General features: G+C 37.0%; 1 non-coding gene across 1 annotated transcript; it reads right to left on the bottom strand.

The window, feature by feature from the left end:
- Positions 1 to 2,041: 2,041 nt before the first annotated feature.
- Positions 2,042 to 2,149, bottom strand: LOC112773784 (small nucleolar RNA R71). Its single transcript, XR_003188314.1, has one exon. It is a non-coding gene; the product is annotated as a small nucleolar RNA R71 (small nucleolar RNA).
- Between the last annotated feature and the right edge of the window lie 4,462 nt (positions 2,150 to 6,611).

Raw genomic sequence — 6,611 nt, forward strand, 5'->3', positions numbered from 1 at the left:
TGGCTATTAAGCCATGCCTGACCCTTTGATTGGAGCTTTAGACTAATGAGCATAAGATTCCTGGAATTCATATTAAAAATTTTGGAATCCTTATTTTTCTTTTTCAAAATGATTTTCGAAAAAATTAAAAGAAAATACAAAAAAATTTCATAAAATCAAAAAAATAAAAAATATTTTTCATGTTTCTTGTTTGAGTCATGTGTCATGTTATAAGTTTAGTGTCAATTGCATATTCATTTTGCATTTTTCGAAAATTCATGCATTCATGGTGTTCTTCATGATCTTCAAGTTGTTCTTGGTAAGTCTTCTTGTTTGATCTTGATGTTTTCTTGTTTTGCATCTTTTCTTGTTTTACATGTGCATTTTTGCATCCATAGAGTCTAAACATGAAAGATTTCTAAGTTTGGTGTCTTGCATATTTTCTTTGCATTAAAATTTTTTCAAAAACATGTTCTTGATGTTCATCTTGACATTCAAAGTGTTCTTGGTGTTCATCTTGACATTCATAGCATTCTTGCATGCTTTCATTATTTTGATCTAAAAATTTCATGCATTGCATCATTTTCATGTTTTTCTCTCTCATCATAAAAATTCAAAAAAAAAATATCTTCTTTTTCTTCTCATAAAGTCGAAAATTAGATTTGACTTTTTCAAAAATTTTTAAAATTTAGTTGTTTTTATGAGTCAAATAAAATTTTCAATTTAAAAATCTTATCTTTTTCAAAATCTTTATCAAAAATCAAATCTTTTTCATTTTTCTTATTTATTTTCGAAAATTTTTAAAAATATTTTTCAAAAATCTTTTTCTTACCTTTATCACATAATTTTCGAAAATAACATCATCAATTAATGTTTTGATTCAAAAAATTTCAAGTTTGTTACTTGCTTGTTAAGAAAGATTCAAACTTTGAGTTCTAGAATCATATATTGTGATTTCTTGTGAATCAAGTCATTAATTGTGATTTTAAAAATCAAATCTTTTTCAAAAATAATTTCAATCATATCTTTTCAAAAATATCTTCTTATCTTATCTTGTTCAAAAATTTGATTTCAAAATATCTTTTCTAACTTCCTAACTTCTTATCTTTTCAAAATTTGTTTCAACTAACTAACTAACTTTTTGTTTGTTTCTTATCTTTTTCAAAACTACCTAACTAACTCTCTCTCTCTCTCTAATTTTCGAAAATATCTTCCCTCTTTTTCAAAATTTCTTTTTTTTATTGACTAATTATTTTAACTTTTGATTTTAAAATTTTCGAAAACTACTAACCATTTTCAAAAATAATTTTCGAAAATCCTTCTCCCTCATCTCCTTCTAATTACTTATTCATCTACTAACACATCTCCTCATCTCACATCTCTGCTCTCCTCACCCTTGTGATTCTTTCCTTACATTACATTCTTTGTCCCCTTCCTTTCTTCCACTCACACAGGGACCTCTATACTGTGGTATAAAGGATCCCTATTATTATTATTATTATTTTTTCTGTGCCCTCTTCTTTGTCATATGAGCAGGAGCAAAGACAAGAATATTCTTGTTGAAGCAGATCCAGAACCTGAAAGGACTCTGAAGAGGAAACTAAGAGAAGCTAAATTATAACAATCCAGAGATAACCTTTCAGAAATTTTCGAACAGGAAGAGGAGATGGCAGCCGAAAATAATAATAATGCAAGGAGGATGCTTGGTGACTTTACTACACCAAATTCCAATTTACATGGAAGAAGCATCTCTATTCCTGCCATTGGAGCAAACAACTTTGAGCTGAAACCTCAGCTAGTTTCTCTGATGCAGCAGAACTGCAAGTTTCATGGACTTCCATCTGAAGATCCTTTTCAGTTCTTAACTGAATTCTTGCAGATATGTGATACTGTTAAGACTAATGGAGTAGATCCTGAAGTCTACATGCTCATACTTTTCCCTTTTGCTGTAAGAGATAGAGCTAGAATCTGGTTGGATTCTCAACCTAAGGATAGTCTGAACTCTTGGGATAAGCTGGTCACTGCTTTCTTAGCCAAGTACTTTCCTCCTCAAAAGCTGAGCAAGCTTAGAGTGGATGTTCAAACCTTCAAACAAAAAGATGGTGAATCCCTCTATGAAGCTTGGGAAAGATACAAGCAGCTGACCAAAAAGTGTCCTTCTGACATGCTTTCAAAATGGACCATCCTGGATATATTCTATGATGGTTTATCTGAGCTATCAAAGATGTCATTGGATACTTCTGCAGGTGGATCCATTCACCTAAAGAAAACGCCTGCAGAAGCTCAAGAACTCATTGACATGGTTGCTAATAACCAGTTCATGTACACTTCTGAGAGGAATCCTGTGAATAATGGGACGCCTATGAAGAAAGGAGTTCTTGAAATTGATACTCTGAATGCCATACTGGCTCAGAATAAAATATTGACTCAGTAAGTCAATATGATTTCTCAGAGTCTGAATGGAATGCAAGCTGCATCCAACAGTACTCAAGAGGCATCTTCTGAAGAAGAAGCTTATGATCCTGAAAACCCTGCAATAGCAGAGGTAAATTACTTAGGTGAACCTTATGGAAACACCTATAATCCATTATGGAGAAATCATCCAAATCTCTCATGAAAGGATCAACAAAAGCCTCAACAAGGCTTTAATAATGATGGAAGATACAGGTTTAACAATAGTAAACCTTTTCCATCATCCACTCAGCAACAGACAGAGAACTCTGAACAAAATACCTCTAATTTAGCAAACTTAGTCTCTGATCTATATAAGGCCACTGTGAGTTTCATGAATGAAACAAGGTCATCCATTAGAAATTTGGAGGCACAAGTGGGCCAGCTGAGTAAAAGGATCACTGAAATCCCTCCTAGTACTCTCCCAAGCAATACAGAAGAAAATCCAAAAGGAGAGTGCAAGGCCATTGAATTAATTACCATGGCCGAACCTGTGAAGGAAGGAGAGGACGTGAATCCCAAGGAGGAAGACCTCCTAGGACATCCAGTGATCAATAAGGAGTTTCCCTCTGAGGAACCAAAGGAATCTGAGACTCATCTAGAGACCATAGAGATTCCATTAAACCTCCTTATGCTATTCATGAGCTCTGATGAGTATTCCTCTTCTGAAGAGAATGAGGATGTTACTGAAGAGCAAGTTACCAAGTACCTTGGTGCAATCATGAAGCTGAATGCCAAATTATTTGGTATTGAGACTTGGGAAGATGAAGCTCCCTTGTTCACCAATGAACTAAGTGATCTGGATCAACTGATATTGCCTCAGAAGAAACAGGATCCTGAAAAGTTCTTAATACCTTGTACCATAGGCACCATGATCTTTAAGGCTCTGTGTGACCTTGGTTCAGGGATAAACCTCATGCCCCTCTCTGTAATAGAGAAACTGGGAATCTTTGGGGTGCAAGCCACTAAAATATCATTAGAGATGGCAGACAATTCAAAAAAACAGGCTTATGGACAAGTAGAGGACGTGTTAGTAAAGGTTGAAGGCCTTTACATCCCTGCTGATTTCATAGTCTTAGATACTGGGAAGGATGCGGATGAATTCATCATCCTTGGAAGACCCTTCCTAGCCACAGCAAGAGCTGTGATTGATGTGGACAGAGGAGAATTGATCCTTCGAATAAATGAGGACAGCCTTGTGTTTACAACTCAAGGATCTCTCTCTGCATCCATGGAGAGGAAGCATAAAAAGCTTCTCTCAAAGCAGAGTCAAACAAAGCCCCTACAGTCAAACTCTAAGTTTGGTGTTGGGCGGCCACATCCAAACTCTAAGTTTGGTGTTGGAGAGTCTCAACAATGCTTTGAACATCTGTGAGGCTCCATGAGAGCCCACTGTCAAGCTATTGACATTAAAGAAGCGCTTGTTGGGAGGCAACCCAATATTTATTTATCTAATTTTCATTGTTTTTCATGTTTTATTAGGTTCATGATCATGTGGAGTCACAAAATAATTATAAAAATTAAAAACGGAATCAAAAACAGCAGAAGAAAAATCACACCCTGGAGGAAGACCTTACTGGCATTTAAACGCCAGTAAGAAGCATGTTTTGGGCGTTTAACGCTAGAACAGAGCATGGTTCTGGCGCTGAACGCCAGAAATGGGCAGCATCTGGGCGTTTGAATGCCAGAAATGCACCCTGGAGAAGAGCTAGCGCTGAACGCCCAGAACAAGCATGGTTCTGGCGTTCAACGCCAGAAATGGGCAACAAATGGGCGTTCAACGCCCAGAACAAGCACCAATCTGGCGCTGAACGCCCAGAGTTGTGTGCAAGGGCATTTTGCATGCCTGATTGGGTGCAAGGTTGTAAATCCTTGAACACCTCAGGATCTGTGGACCCCACAGGATCCCCACCTACCTCCACTTACTTCTTCTCACCCCTCTTTCACACAATCCTATAAACACTCTTCCTCAAAACCCTTCACCAATCACCTCAATCTCTCTTCCCCATCACCTCTTCACCACTCACATCCATCCACTCTTCCCCATTAACCTACCTCATAAACTCCACCTACCTTCAAAATTCAAAATCAATTTCCCACCCAAACCCACCCTAAATGGCCGAAACTTACCCCCCCTCCCTTCCCTATATATAACCCTCCATTCTCCCTCATTTTCACACAACACAACCTTTTTCTCTCTTCTTAGCCGAAACACACCTCCCCCCCTCCTCTCCATATTTTCTTCTTCTTCTTCATCTATTCTTTCTTCTCTTGCTCGAGGACGAGCAATATTCTAAGTTTGGTGTGGTAAAAGCATAAGCTTTTTTTGTTTTTCCATTACCATTGTTGGCACCCAAGACCAGAGAATCCTCTAAGAAAGGGAAAGGGAAGACAAAAGCTTCCACCTCCGAGTCATGGGAGATGGAAAGATTCATCTCCAAAGCTCATCAAGACCACTTCTATGATGTTGTGGCCAAGAAGAAGGTGATCCCCGAGGTCCCTTTGAAGCTCATCACCATGAGATTCCAGAGATGCCTCAAATGTATTTTCCTCCACAAGACTATTGGGAGCAAATCAACACCTCCCTAGGAGAATTAAGTTCCAACATGGGACAATTAAGGGTGGAACATCAAGAGCACTCCATCATCCTTCATGAAATAAGAGAAGATCAAAAAGCAATGAGGGAGGAGCAACAAAGACAAGGAAGAGACATAGAAGAGCTCAAGGACATCATTGGTTCCTCAAGAAGGAAACGCCACCATCACTAAGGTGGACTCATTCCTTGTTTTTACTTTCTCTGTTTTTCGTTTTCTATGTTAAGTGCTTATCCATGTTTGTGTCTTCATTACATGATCATTAGTATTTAGTAACTTTGTCTTAAAGTTATGAATGTCCTATGAATCCATCACCTCTCTTAAATGAAAAATGCTTTAATTCAAAAGAACAAGAAGTACATGAGTTTCGAATTTATCCTTGAACTTAGTTTAATTATATTGATGTGGTGACAATGCTTCTTGTTTTCTGAATGAATGCTTGAACAGTGCATATGTCTTTTGAAGTTGTTGTTTAAGAATGTTAAATATGTTGGCTCTTGAAAGAATGATGACAAGGAGACATGTTATTTGATAATCTGAAAAATCATAAAAATGATTCTTGAAGCAAGAAAAAGCAGCAAAGAACAAAGCTTGCAAAAAAAAAAAAAAAAAAAGAGAAGAAAAAAAATAGCGAAAAAAATAGAAAGAAAAAGAAAAAGCAAGCAGAAAAAGCCAGAGCTCTTAAAACCAAGAGGCAAGAGCAAAAAGCCAATAACCCTTAAAACCAAAAGGCAAGGGCAAATAAAAAGGATCCCAAGGCTTTGAGCATCAGTGGATAGGAGGGCCTAAAGGAATAAAATCCTGGTCTAAGCGGCTAAACCAAGCTGTCCCTAACCATGTGCTTGTGGCGTGAAGGTGTCAAGTGAAAACTTGAGACTGAGCGGTTAAAGTCAAGGTCCAAAGTAAAAAAAAAAGAGTGTGTTTAAGAACCCTGGACACCTCTAATTGGGGACTTTAGCAAAGCTGAGTCACAATCTGAAAAGGTTCACCCAATTATGTGTCTGTGGCATTTATGTATCCGGTGGTAATACTGGAAAACAAAGTGCTTAGGGCCACGGCCTAGACTCATAAAATAGCTGTGTTCAAGAATCATCATACTGAACTAGGAGAATTAATAACACTATCTGAACTCTGAGTTCCTATAGATGCCAATCATTCTGAACTTCAATGGATAAAGTGAGATGCCAAAAATATTCAAGAGGCAAAAAGCTACAAGTCCCGCTCATCTAATTGGAGCTATGTTTCATTGATGGTTTGGAATTTATAGTATATTCTCTTCTTTTTATCCTATTTGATTTTCAGTTGCTTGGGGACAAGCAACAATTTAAGTTTGGTGTTGTGATGAGTGGATAATTTATACGCTTTTTGGCACTATTTTTAGTATTGTTTAGTAAAATCTAGTTACTTTTAGGGATGTTTTCATTAGTTTTTATGTTAAATTCACATTTCTGGACTTTACTATGAGTTTGTGTGTTTTTCTGTGATTTCAGGTATTTTCTGGCTGAAATTGAGGGACTTGAGCAAAAATCAGATTCAGAGGTTGAAGAAGGACTACTGATGCTGTTGGATTCTGACCTCCCAGCACTC

Source organism: Arachis hypogaea, chromosome 18 (genome assembly GCF_003086295.3).
Source record: "Arachis hypogaea cultivar Tifrunner chromosome 18, arahy.Tifrunner.gnm2.J5K5, whole genome shotgun sequence".
Taxonomy (NCBI): domain Eukaryota; kingdom Viridiplantae; phylum Streptophyta; class Magnoliopsida; order Fabales; family Fabaceae; genus Arachis; species Arachis hypogaea.